Genomic DNA, 14,016 nt, shown 5'->3' on the forward strand with positions numbered 1-14,016 from the left:
CTTTAACTGCTTTGTGTCAGGTCCCAGGACACAGAAGCTCTGTAAGAGTTCTAGTGTGACACTTGAACTAATAGTGCTTTCAAATGATACAGTTGTGTAGGTTGATGCACACACACTGAAGCCACCCAATTGGGGCCTCCACAGTTGTAACAGACATCCCCTGAACTCAACTGCCCATAACTCCAGCTCCAGGAGATCTGACGTCTTCTTCTGGTCTCCTTGGGTACCCATACACAAGTGGCATATACTCACACAGACACATACAAATAGATAAAAATAAGTCTTTTTAAAAATGCAGCAGTAGCCATATAAAAAGCAATCTCCCTGTAATTACCAACCATTCTAGGGAGTAAAGTACTTTGTGCTCTGCTGGTTACTGTGGGAATGTGTTAAAAGGAACCAAAAGAAAAAGAAAAAGAAAAAGAAAGAAACAGAGTAGGACCAGTGATTTGTGTTGGATTAATATAGAGGAGGGAAACATAGAGAGGGGAACAGTTCAGACAAAAAAGGAGGGAAGACAAAGCAGTTTGATAGAATAAGAAGCAAAGAAATGCCATCGGATACCATAGAACAGTTCCAGGACTCAGAAGGATGAGACACTGAGACCCCACAAATCAGGTCAGCCTGCATCTTTGGGAAAGAAAGACAATAAAGGAAAGAATAGGGAGGAAAAGGAGAGGAGGGGAACTAAGAATAGAACGGGTCCACTGAGGTGACATTGGATATTGAATAAAGGAGGAACAACTGTGAAAGGGAGAGAATAGTGTGGAGATGTATACACTGTTGGGCCTATTTAATGGGTTCTGTCTCTGTGTTCCTTCCCCAGGGATCCTTTGTGATGCTGGGTCACAGTTTGTTCCAGCTATTTTATGCCAACTTTCCACCCTTGGGCAGGTTCTATAAGAAAGCAGGCTGAGCAAGCCTTGGGGAGCAATCCAGTAAGCAGCAGCATCCCTCTATGGCCTCTGTTTCAGCTCCTGTTTACATGTTCCGGCCCTGTGTGAATTCCTATGCTGACTTCCTTTAACGATGGACTACAGTGTGGACCTGTAAGCCAAACAAACCCTTTTCTCCCCAACTTGCTTTTGGTGTTTCATCACATCAATAGAAACCCTAAGACACAGGTACTCTCATGTTGATGTCTTCCTTGAGGAAATCAGGCTCCAGATCCTGTTTGGACCCATATACAGTACTTCACAGACTGTGTCTTGGGTGTTGGTTGTACCTCTGGGCAACATTTCAGGAGCTCTTGTGCAAATGTTGACTATATTTCTGCACCTTCCTGAATGTCTGGCATGCTGCTTAAAGTCTGTCTCTAAGTTCCTTGTAGACTTTGTCTTTGACCAGTTTCCAGCTTGCTGAATACCGCATGGTTCTTGTTCAAAGTTTCTTCTCAGTACAGCAATGTTCTGTAGACCAAGCTTCAGTGGACAGCCATATGACACTTGCCCTGGGGTTAACAAAGGGCTCAGGCTGCTAAACTTCCAGCACAAGATCGTGTGTGTGTGTGTGTGTGTGTGTGTGTGTGTGTGTGTGTGTGCACGCGCGCGCGCATGCATGTATGTGTGTATGAATGTACATAAATATGCATGTATGTATGTGTGTGTATTTATGTGCAGGTATGGTGGTCATAGGTCAACAGAGTGTATTACTCTATCAATCTCAACTTCATCATGTGTGTGATGTATATACATGAAGTGTGAGGTGGTTGCATCTGTGTGCTGGCATGAAGAGGCCAAAAGAGGACACTGGATATCTTTCCCAATCACTCTGCACTTTACCAGCATTATATATTTGTGTATGTGGGGGGTACATATTTGTCCATGTGTATATGAGGGTGGGTGTGCCATATGCTTGCACATGGAACTCAGATTTCCTTAGCCTCTCTTCCTTAACCCGTGGCTCCCAGCAGGAGTGGGAGCTCCCACTACCAACCCTCCAGGACAGACTGAATTCTCTCTCTCTTGATTTGTAAAACTCCTCACTTTACATGCTATTACAGCCACACACAAGCACACACCAGGCCCCTCTTTGGCAGCTTTCCCTAGTGTATTCCCTGGAGACTAGCAGGCCATGCCTGGGTGTCACCCACCAGCCCCTCGGTTCTTTCGTATTGTCCAGTCTTCTTTTTTTTTTTTTTTTTTTTTTTTTTCCGTTTGCTAGACCAGCTTCACTGTCAGTGGCCCCAAGAATCATTGTACATCCACAAATATAGCATGGGGGTTTTAATTTGTGTTCATGTTCATTCCTGTCATTCTTGGATACAAATCAATCCAGCCCATTGGCCCCGAGATTTCAATCTTCTTCACAAAAGAAGATTGTCACAAGCTGAATTTATTGCAGCTATTTTCCATATTGAATCATGATCCTTGATACCAAGCCATCATCTGTTAACCAGGCTGATTGTCAGGGTAATTGGTAGAAAGGATGAAATCTGTCAACAATAATAACAGGCAATTCTCGTTGCTTAAAGGAAGGACTACAGTCAATCCAAGGAGGAAAGGCCCTATTTCCTTATGAATACTTATGAGTACAATGAATTTCCCCCATAGAGACTCCCAGAAGATGTTTCTGCTCATGCTCTTTCCATTTCAGAACTATATCTTCAAGCACGGTCTCCCTTTTTGGAATTTTTTCTGATCTCACCCTTGATATGCTGGATATTTTAAGTCTTGATATGGTCATGCCCTTTGGTTATTGAAGATATTGCACAAATGCTCAATTACAAGGTTGTCATATATATATTCCTTATCTTACATATCAATCCCAGTTCCCTATTCCTCCCTCCCTTGCCCCCGATCTCCTTCCCATCTCACTCCCTACCCAAGCCACAGGGAAGGTGATACCTTCCAGAAGGGATCATCAAAATCTGTCAAGTTCTTTGGAGTACGGTCTAGGCCTTCCCTCCTGTCTCCAGGCTAAGAGAGTATCCCTCCATGGGGAATATGCTCCCAAAGTCCTTTCATGCACCAGGGATACATCCTGGTTTCCCTGTCAGAGGTCCCTTAGACTGCCCAGGCCTTCTAACTGAGACCCATGTTCAGGGGGTCTGAGTCGGTCCAATGCTGGTTTTCCCAGCTATCAGTGAGCTCCCCCTTGTTCAGGTCAGCTGTCTCTGTGGGTTTCTGTAGCCTGGTATTGACCCCTTTGCTCATCACTCCTCTCTCTCTGCAACTGGATTACAGGAGTTCAGCTCAGTATGTAGCAATGGGTGTCAGCTTCTGTTTCCATCAGCTCCTAGATGAGGGCTCTATGATGGCATATAAGTTAGTTATCAATCTCATTATCAGGGAAGGTCATTTAAGGTAGCCTCTCCACTGTTGCTCAGATTGTTAGTTGGGCTCATCCTTGTAGGTCTCTGGACATTCCTCTAGAGACAGTTTTTTTTTCAAACCTATAATGCCTCCCTCTTATGGTATCTCTCTCTCTCTCTCTCTCTCTCTCTCTCTCTCTCTCTCTGCCTCTCTCTCTTTTTGCTCTCATCTATTCACCCACCCACTCAATCTTCCTGGTCCCACATGTTCTCCTCTCCTTCCCTTCTTCTTTCTCCTAACTCCCTTTCCACTCACTGCCCCCCCCCACTCCCAATATGCTCAGGAGATCTTGTTCCTTTCCCCTTATGTGAGGAAACTTGTATGAATCTCTTAGGTTCCTCCTTGTATCCTAGTTTTTCTGGCAGTGTGAATTATAGGCTGGTGATCCTTTGCTCTACGTCTAAAATCAATACCCCACTCTCACCACTAGACAGGACCACCAGGCAGAAACTTAACAAAGAATGAAACAACAACAAAAAAAAACTAACAAAAGTTATGTCTCAATTGGGTTTAATAGACATCTATACAATATTCCATCCAAACACAAAAGAATATACCTTCTTCTCAGCTCCTTATGGAACCTTCTCTAAAATCGACCACATACTAGGCAACATAGCAAACCTCAACAGATACAAAAAAAAAAAAAAAAATGGAATAGCCCCCTGTATTGTATCAGACAAATATGCTTTAAATTTGGAATTCAACAACAATACAAAATGCAGAAACCCTACAAACTCATGGAAACTGAACAATGCGTTAATTGCACCATTTCTGGTTCAAGGAAGAAATAAAGAAATTAAAGATTTCCTAGAATTCAATGGGAATGAAGACAGAACATACCCAGACTTGTGGGACACCTTGAAAGCAGTGCTACAAGGAAAGTTCATTGCACTAAGTGCCCATATGAAGAAAATGGAGGATAGTCACATTAGAGAATTAACAGCACAACTGAAAGCCCTAGAACAAAAAGAAGCAAACTCACCCCTAAAGAGTAGACACCAGGAAATAATCAATTTGAGGGCTGAAATCAATACAGTAGAAACCAGGAAAACAATACAAAAAAAAAATCAATGCAACAAAGAGTTGGTTTTTCGAGAAAATCAACAAGATAGACAAACCTTTATCCAAACTAAACAAAAAGCAGAGAGAGAACATGCAAATCAACAAAATCAGAAATGAACATAGCAATGGACACTGAGGAAATCCAGAGAATTTTCAGGTCATACTTTGAAAACCTGTACTCCACAAAATTCAAAAATTCAAAGGAAATTGACAAATTTCTGGATAATTATTACTTACCAAAATTAAATTAAATTAAATTTTGGTAAGTTATCCAAGAACAGATAAGCAACTTAAATAGACCTATAACCCCTAATGAAATAGATGCAGTCATCAAAAGCCTCCCAACCAAAAAAAAAAAAAAAAAAAAAAAAAAAGTTCAGGGCCAGATGGATTCAGTGCAGAATTCTACCAGAAATTCAAGGAAGAGCTAATATCAATCCTCCTCAAATTGTTCCACACAATAGAAGCAGAAGGTTCATTACCAAACTCTTTTTGCAAGGCTACAATTACCTTAGTACCCAAGCCATACAAAGACACAACTAAGAAAGAGAACTACAGACCAATATCCCTCATGAACATTGATGCAAAAATAAAATACTGGCAAATAGAATCCAAGAAAACATCAGAGAAATCATCCATCATGACCAAGTAGGCTTCATCCCAGGGATGCAGGGATGGTTCAACATACGAAAATCTATCAATTTGATTCACCATATAAACAAACTGAAAAACAAAATTCATATGATCATCTCACTAGATGCAGAAAAAGCCTTTGACAAAAATCCAACACCCTTTCATGATAAAGGACTTGGAGAGATCAGAGATAACAGGAACATACCTAAACATAAAAAAAGCAATATACAGTAAACCAACATCAAACTGAATGTAGAGAAGCTTAAGGCGATTCCTCTAAAATCAGGAACAAGACAAGGCTATCCACTCTCTCCATATCTCTTCAATATTGTACTTGAAGTTCTAGATAAAGCAATAAGACAACAAAAGGAGATCAAGGGGATACAAATTTGAAAGGAAGAAGTCAAACTGTCACTATTTGCAGATGATATGATAGTTTACATAAGTGACCAGAAAAACTCTACCAGGGAACTCCTACAACTGATAAAAACCTTCAGCGAATTAGCAGGATACAAGATTAACTCAAAAAAATCAGAGAAACATCACTCTTTACAATAACCACAAACAAAATAAACTATCTTGGGGTAACACTAACCAAACAAGTGAAAGACCTATATAGCAAGAACTTGTGTCTTTAAAGAAAGAAATTAAAGAAGATACCAGAAAGTTGAAAGCTCTCTCATGCTCTTGGATAGGTAGGATAAACATAGTAAAAATGGCAATCTTGCCAAAAGCAAAATACAGATTCAATGCAATCCCCATCAAAGTTCCAGCTCAATGAAAGGATGATACTCAACTTTATATGGAAAAACAAAAGACCCAGGATAGCCAAAACAACCCTGTACAACAAAGGAACTTCAGTAGGCATCACCATCCCCAACTTCAAGCTCTACTATAGTCCTGAAAACAGCCTGATCACAAAAATAGACAAGTAGACCAATGGAATCGAATCGAAAATCCTGATATTAACATGCACCTACGAATACCTGATTTTTGACAAAAGAGCTAAAAGTATACAATGGAAGAAGGAAAGCATCTTCACAAATGGTACTGGCACAAATAACACAACAGGATGATGGTGTTTAGAAGACTGCAGATAGACCCATGTCTATCGCCATGCACCAAACTTAAGTCCAAATGGATCAAAGACCTCAATAAAAATCCAGCCACACTGAATCTCTTAGAAGAGAAAGTGGGAGGTACCCTTGAAAGAATTGGTAAAGGGGACAGCTCCCTGTTCAGTGTTTTTCAAAAGGAATATAACCAAAGCATTTAGCATTTTCTAGTTCAGAGGCTGGAGGGAGTTCCCATTGAGCAGGGGCTGTGAAGTTTTGCTACAGGCTGACATTTCTAGTCATATCGCATTATCCCAATAATATATTTGAATGGAAAAACAGACTGCAGAATTCTGGGGGTCTAAGAAACCTTGATGTTTTCCTTTCCTCCCCGTCATTTTCTCCTACTTCTCTCTCCATTCGCTGCCCCCCTACTTCACCTAAGCTCTGGGGGACTTGTCCCTTCCCAGTTCTGTGAGGGACTTTATATGAATCTCTTAAATACACCTTGTATCCTAGTTCCTCTGGTGGTGTGAATTATAGGCTGGTGATCCTTTGCTCTAGATCTAAAATCCATATATGAGTGAGTACATACTGTGTTCCTCTTTTTGTGACTGGGTTACCTCATTCAGGATGGTTTCTTCAAGTGCCATCCACTTGCCTGCAAATTTCAAGATACCATTATTTTTTTTCTGCAGAGTAGTATTCCTTTGTTGGATATAGGATTGGTGAAAATCTTTTCCCAGTCTGTGGGCTGCCGTTTGGTCTTGTCCACTGTGTCCTTTGCCTTACAGAAGCTTCTAAGTTTGAAGAGGTCCCATTTATTAATTGTTTCTTTCAGTGTCTGTGTCCTGGAATTATGTTCAAGAAGCGGTCTCCTATACCAATTTGTTCAAGGGTACCTCCTACTTTCTCTTCTAAGAGGTTCAATGTGGCTGGATTGATGTTAAGGTCTTTGATCCATTTGGACTTGAGTTTTGTGCATGGCGACAGACATGGGTCTATCTGCAGTCTTCTACACACCCTCATCCAATTGTGCCAGCACCATTTGTTGAAGATGCTGTCCTCGCCCCAGCCTGGTTAGGAATAGAAGATAGGAAAGAGAGAGACAGAGACACAGAGAGAGAACATAAAAGAGGGAGCCAATATTGGTTTGAAGATAAAATTGAATACAAAGAAAGGTCTAGAGAACTACAAGACTGCTCCCAACTAACAATTTGAGCTTCCGTGGAAAGGCTATCATAAATGCCCTTCCCGGATAGTGAGATCAACAACTAACTTCTCCATGGAGCCCTCAACTAATGTCTGTTGAGAACAGGATCAAACACCCATACATAAACACTGAGTCGAACTAGAACCCAGTTGCAGATGGAGAGGACAAGACCATGTGGCAGAAATACATAGAGACAGCTTACCTGAACAAGGAGGAGCTAATGGCCACTAGACTGATAGCTGGGAAGCCAGCATGGGACTGACTCAGGCCCCCCTGAATATGGGTCTCAGCCAGAAGGACTGAGCAGTCTAAGAGACCTTAGACAGTGGAGCCAGGATGTATCCCTGGTGCACAAAAGGACTTTGTGAACATATCCCCCATGGAGGGATAACTGCCTTAATCTAGAGGCAGGAGAGAAGCCCTAGTCCCTACTTCACATGACCTGTCAGATCTACATGACCCCAACTGGATGGCATTCCCCTACATATGGAAGTGGGGTGGGGGGATGGGAGGGGAGGGTGGTTGGAGTGCATGTGAGAGGGCGGAGAGGGTAAAAGGGAGGGAAGGAGGGAGGGAGGGATGGAGGGAGGAAAGGAGGGAGGGAGGGATGGAGGGAGGAAAGGAGGGAGGGAGGGAGAGGGAATTGGGATCGACATGTAAAATAATAAATTAAAAAAAATGCTTTGACTCCAAAATTTAAGTTGAAGGACAAGTTACTGGGGAAAAGGATTTCTATTTTTGTTTCCACAGAAAATGAAAAGATGTGGATTCCTTCCAGACTAATGTGGTTTGATCACGCCAGACCGCCTGAAACAGAATACGAGGTGATCCTACATTCAAAACAGCTGGACAAAGCAGCCCTACAGACTACAGCCAGGATTTCTGAATCTTCTTCGAATCCCCCATGACAGCGCCCCTTACCAGCAGGAAGTAGTTTGGAAAGAACAACGCCCAAATTCCCAAATATTGTGTATAAATGTTTGTTTTCATTTAATTGGACTTTGTTATATAAAATAAAATAAATAAATTATAAAAAAAAAAGAAACCTTGATGTTATTCAGACAATTAGTCTTTGGGGAGTAATTTTATGGATTTGATTTCTGCAAATGTCAAATGGGCCCACCAGGTGTTAAACCCTAATGTAGCCTCCTGCCTTGTGCTGTCCAGGGCAGATTCATTCTCACATAGCCTGGTGTCCAAAAACGCACATGTGAATTTCTCTGGGGGTTCTCTTCCTTTCTGGAGGTATTTCTAGAGTTTTGCCCCTTTCGTTCTGTGACTCTCATTTTAAGGCCATTTCAGTAAAAGGAAAAAATGTGTGATCTACTTCAACCTCTACCAATGTGGAAATCTTTAGACAGATAGCCAAACATGTCATTATGAAGTGTAAAACTGATGGAGGTCCCTTAATACCTTTGTAGGATTTTTGTCAGATGTTTCTCCTCACACTCCCCATGACTCTCACAAGGCAAGGACCTACTTGAGTGCCATGAAGTTCTCCCTTTGGCCACAAAACTTAAGGACTCAAATACCCACCCACACACACTGAAGTATTTTAACTTTAATTATTTATTATTTGATATGTGTGTGTGCATGTGAGTACCTATGAGGGTCAGAAGAGGATGTCGGAGTCCCTGGAGGCTGGGAAATGAACTTGGGTTATCTGCAAGAGCCTCGACTATTCTAATCATTAAGCCATCTTTCCAGGTAGACACTTGTACAGTGAAATAAATCCATGAACAAGATGTCAGGATGAGAAGCAAAGACACTGTGATGGTTGGTATTGTATGGGACATGCACTTTGAAGTACATCTGTGAGGGTTATCTTGATTAGGTAATGGAAGTGGGAAGATTTGCCCACTATAGGTGTAGCCATTCTAAGGCTGGGGTTCTGGATTGTCTAAAAATGGAGAAATTAAATTGAGGACATGCATGCATTAACTCATTGACCTCTGCTCATCACCATGGGTATAATGTGACCAGTTCTTTCAAAAATCCACATTACCACGAAGTTTATCAGAAATCTATGTACCCCTCAATTGAAAGCGATTTACACTCACTGTAAGGACATGCCAAGAGTAACTATCAAGAAAGACTCCATTAGAAATCTATAAATGTCTTTCCAAGCAACAAATATGCTCAATTTAAATCATCTGCTCCTGAGCTGATATCAGTGCTCCGAGATTGTGTCTATGTGGACAGATACCTCAGATACAGAAACATGAAGATCTCATTAGAGGTTAACATCAATAGATGAACTCTGCTTGATAATAGTGAGCCCTGTGAATCATAGTATTATCATAGTATTATCATAGATAATCATAGTATTATCTCCCCCACAAATTCCATCTCTCTCATAGACCTATAATAGTTCAGAGTCCCAAAAGAAACAGATTATATATTCTCCAAGGAAATAGAATAAACGTTGGTCATAAAGGGGGATTTATGAATGGTTTGCAAGGTAGAGGTTGAAAAGCCTCACAACTGTCATCTGCAGACTGGGCATCATCTCACTCCAAGATGCTGAAAGCCTCAGAACAATAGGAACCAATGATGTAGTCCCATCTGAGGCAGAAGGTATAAAGTCCCTGGGGTGTTGCCATGGGAAACCCAGCTCGAAAGGTGAAGGTGAGGTCTGACACCCAGGAGCTGACAGCAGCTATGGGCACTCTAGCTAAGGAAGAATTCAGAGTGTGTTCACCAGCTGGCTTCCTTCTTATACTTTTGTTCCTCAGGACCCCAGCCTATCGGACAATGACACCCACATTCAGAGATGGCCCCTCCCACTCAGTCACCATTACACACATCAAATAATCTCTAATGTGCCTTTACATCTGCTAGTGTGCTTTACGTATCTCTCAGTACTGTTTAATTGAAAATCGAGAGTATCACAAGGCACATGTTAAAAAGTATTCTCAATTATCAGCCTGGTCTACCAGTGCTAGTTCCAGGACAGGATCCAAAGCCACAGAGAAACTCTGTCTCAAAAAAACAAAAACAAAACAAACAAAAAAGTTATGAACTTTCTGAAAGGGGGGCCCAGTGTAAACTTCTTTTCTGTTTGTTGTGTTAGGGCTCACACAGCATACCAATTTTAACTTTTGTCTATAAAGCCCAAACTATTTACTATCTGATCTGGCTCAGTGGTTAATAACACTGGCTGCTCTTCAAAAAAAAGACCCTGGTTTGGTTCCCAATAACCACGTGGTGGCTATGGCCATCTGCAACTCAAGTTCCAGGCGATCCAGTGCCCTCTCCTGGCTTCCAATGATACTTGTACACACATGGTACACATACACACCTGCAGACAAAATACCCACACACATAAAGTAAAACTAAAAAAGCTAGCTAGTGGCCAGAAAGATGCCTACATCTAGAAGGCAGCCTCTTCTAGACCAGCTGATATTTAAATACAGCCAAGGGTTTCTCTATGAGTGCATTTTAAAACACAGACCTACCAGTCCTAAAAGACAACTTCTGCTCTGACTCTAACAACACTCTCATATTTCCCTGCCTGACAGATCTCAGAGATCAGTACTAGGTAACCAGAAACTATCCATTTAATGTAGAACAATCCAGACTCATTCTAACTCATCGGCCCTAAGTATTTGTCTGTTCTGCCTTGCCTTTCCCCCATGAGACCTCAGCAGAGACCCAGGCCTGGGCTTCGTTCTAGGGACTATGCCGAAATTATGAAGCCTGAAATGTGGGAAGGATCTCATGAAGAATGAGAAAAAGTGGGGTCTTTGGAAGAGCCAGAGGAAGACAAGATTCTGGGGTCTTTACAATAAACTTTTTCTGCAGGGTGACACATATTTGGGCTTTTGCCAACAACAGTCAAATTACCCGCGGACATTATTCTGGTTTTATATCATGTAACCCCAAACTGCCACTTGTCCTGTGAACCTCCATAGTCAGTGACACAGTCCTTGGGTCCTGTGAGCTTCACTCTAATTCCCTCAGATGATGACCTCAACTTCACCATATCGTGTCCAAAGTCCCATTCTTTAGACCATCAACCCTCACTCACTCACGCCCCTCTGAGTTTCATATGAAGGGAACTCTACACAAAGGAGCTTAAATGAAAGAAAAATGCATTTCACATACTAGAAAGTTTGGAAATAGGAAATTTGCCATTATCCACACATGCTTCACTGGGGGACACGAGGGCTGTGACTTCCAAAAAGACCTCAAAAGCAAGATCCACGATGGTCGTTTCCATAACCAGAACTGTGCGCATTGCATCTAGCCTAGGATGGAACACATTTCACACAAACTTACAATAGCTTTACAAGACATCCTAAAACAAGAGCTGTCCTAAGTAATTCCTTCTCTGTTTTGTTCTATCCTATTAGTCATTGCCATTCCAGATATACAGATGTTATTACTTTCCCACTTTAATGAGGAAAACAAAGAAGACTTCTCTTGGCAAAACTTCCTCCTTGACCAACCGCTGTGTTTCCACAGTCTCCACAGAAGGGCTCTTCAGATGACCCCTGGCTGCAGTTCACAAACGCTCTTCTGACCTCCTACCCCTCCACTTAACTGTTCTTGCCACTCTTTTCCCTGATGCAAAACCCAAGGCACAGGTCCCTCCCTCTGACATGGCCACCAGTTGCGCTGCTGTGTCTACACCTGGGAAACCATCAGTTGCACTGCTGTGTCTACACCTGGAAAACCACCAGTTGTGCTGCTGTGTCTACACCTGGAAAACCATCAGTTGCATTGCTGTGTCTACACCTGGAAAACCATCAGTTGCATTGCTGTGTCTACACTTGGGAAACCATCAGTTGCATTGCTGTGTCTACACCTGGAAAACCATCAGTTGCACTACTATGTCTACACCTGGAAAACATGTATTGACAGTCTCGTCAGCACATGGTATTCTGCTAACAACTCAAGGGCCCCACTTGGCTGATAGGCCCACTGCAAACTGGATTTCTGATCTTTCCTGCCAACTCTACCCATCCCTGTCTCTTCCTCTGTAGGGCTGAGGCAAGCCTGTCCTTGCAGGGGCACAAGCAGACATTATTAGATTCATTTTTGATTCCTCTCATTTTCATACCTCACACCAATCCCTGGTGAGTCTGACTACATTTAAACTATATCCAGAATTCAACAACTATTTGATTCATAGAAACTTTATGTCAAAGAATGAGATTTAAAGTAAGGGTAGAGTGGCAATTTTTTAAGAAGATTATATGAGTTATGGTTCTCCAGAGAAATGAGCCTGAGATTTTTTTTTTTTTTAGGAATTAGCTCAGAAAGTTTCTGGGTCTTACAAAGATAACATATGTAGTGCAGATTCATAGCCTGGAAATCCAGGTTAAGAACTATGGTTGCCAGGCTTGACTACAAAACTCACAGGGCAGGGCCGCAGGCTGCTCAATTTCCTTATTGCAGTCTTGAGAATTCTTTCTCCTTCAGACACTGTCAGGCATGACTCATTAGTCCTCAGGTGATTGGCTGAAGTCGTTCCTGATTTAAATGCTAGCCACTCTTAAAAAAACACCTTCCTGTATGCTGTAATATTCACACTGGTATTTGGCCTGCTGGGATGGTGACCTAGCCACGCTGATGCATAAAATTACCCATCAAAGGTATCCGAGGGGTATTCTTCTGTTATTCTCCCATTGAGGAAGGAAAACAACTCTGAGTTTTGGATGTAAGTAGAGGCTCTGGGAAAGATAAGCTAAGGCTTATTTGAGATTAATAGACACTAGTCTTCTGCTATTAAAACCTCAACAGGAGAAACCTGGCTTTTCTATCTGACCCTGATGCAAAGATTCCAGAACTATGAGTTCAGCCCTCAGAGATCAAGTTCAAAGAAGAAAAAAAATCAGTGACATAAGACACCAATATTTTGATCATTTTATATAATCATCTTTCAATTACCATCAATACCCATTTATTACTTTGACCCAGAAAGTAAAAAAATAAAATATGGAGTTTGCAACAACAACAAAAATAATAATAAAATTAAATGAAAAATTAAGAAAAAAGGAATCATATAGGGTTAATTTGGAAAATTCATTTCTGAGCTGAGTATGCTGGCACACATGTCTGTAAACCCAGTACTTGAAAGCCTGAGGCAGGAGAACAGTCAAGGCCAAACTGGATTATATAACTAGACCTTGACTCAAATAATAATTTTTATTATTATAAAATTATTTTATTGTTGTTGTTATTTCACCCTAACCTATGTTGTGGATAAAGGTAAGGTACATAGGACAATATTAAACTAAGCATTGAGTAATATTATTCAAAACAGTATGAAGCAGAATTTATTATATCTAGGTGTTTATTTTTTGAAATATCTAATAGAGTTCAAGTTCTTTGAAGTTAGGAATAGTTCTGGAAATTGTTTATGCTTAGCTCCTGTAGCGGTGCTATGATTTTATTAAAGTAAAACGCATAGCAATCTTTGACTCAAGTTAATCTGTCTTTGAAAAATGGCACCCAATAGTAGCTTAATTAGTACCCAGGTTAAAAATGAAGCAATTTCTAGAATGAAAACCTTGCAAAACTAGGCTAAATGCCTCTGGTGGGATAGCAAAAGTCCAAACCAGTTTTTCTACTACATCCCCTCTAACCTGTCCTCACTTAATTCCCTTTTTACGTTAGTCTATTGTAACTCCTAAAACTGCCAATCAAGAGCAACCTTGAAATCTTAAGAACCATTCCTTGGTTCTGTCTTCAGTTACAAATCCCATGTTCATCAACTTGTCCGATGTACAGG

Source organism: Phodopus roborovskii, unplaced genomic scaffold, assembly GCF_943737965.1.
Source record: "Phodopus roborovskii unplaced genomic scaffold, PHOROB, whole genome shotgun sequence".
In the NCBI taxonomy this organism is placed as follows: domain Eukaryota; kingdom Metazoa; phylum Chordata; class Mammalia; order Rodentia; family Cricetidae; genus Phodopus; species Phodopus roborovskii.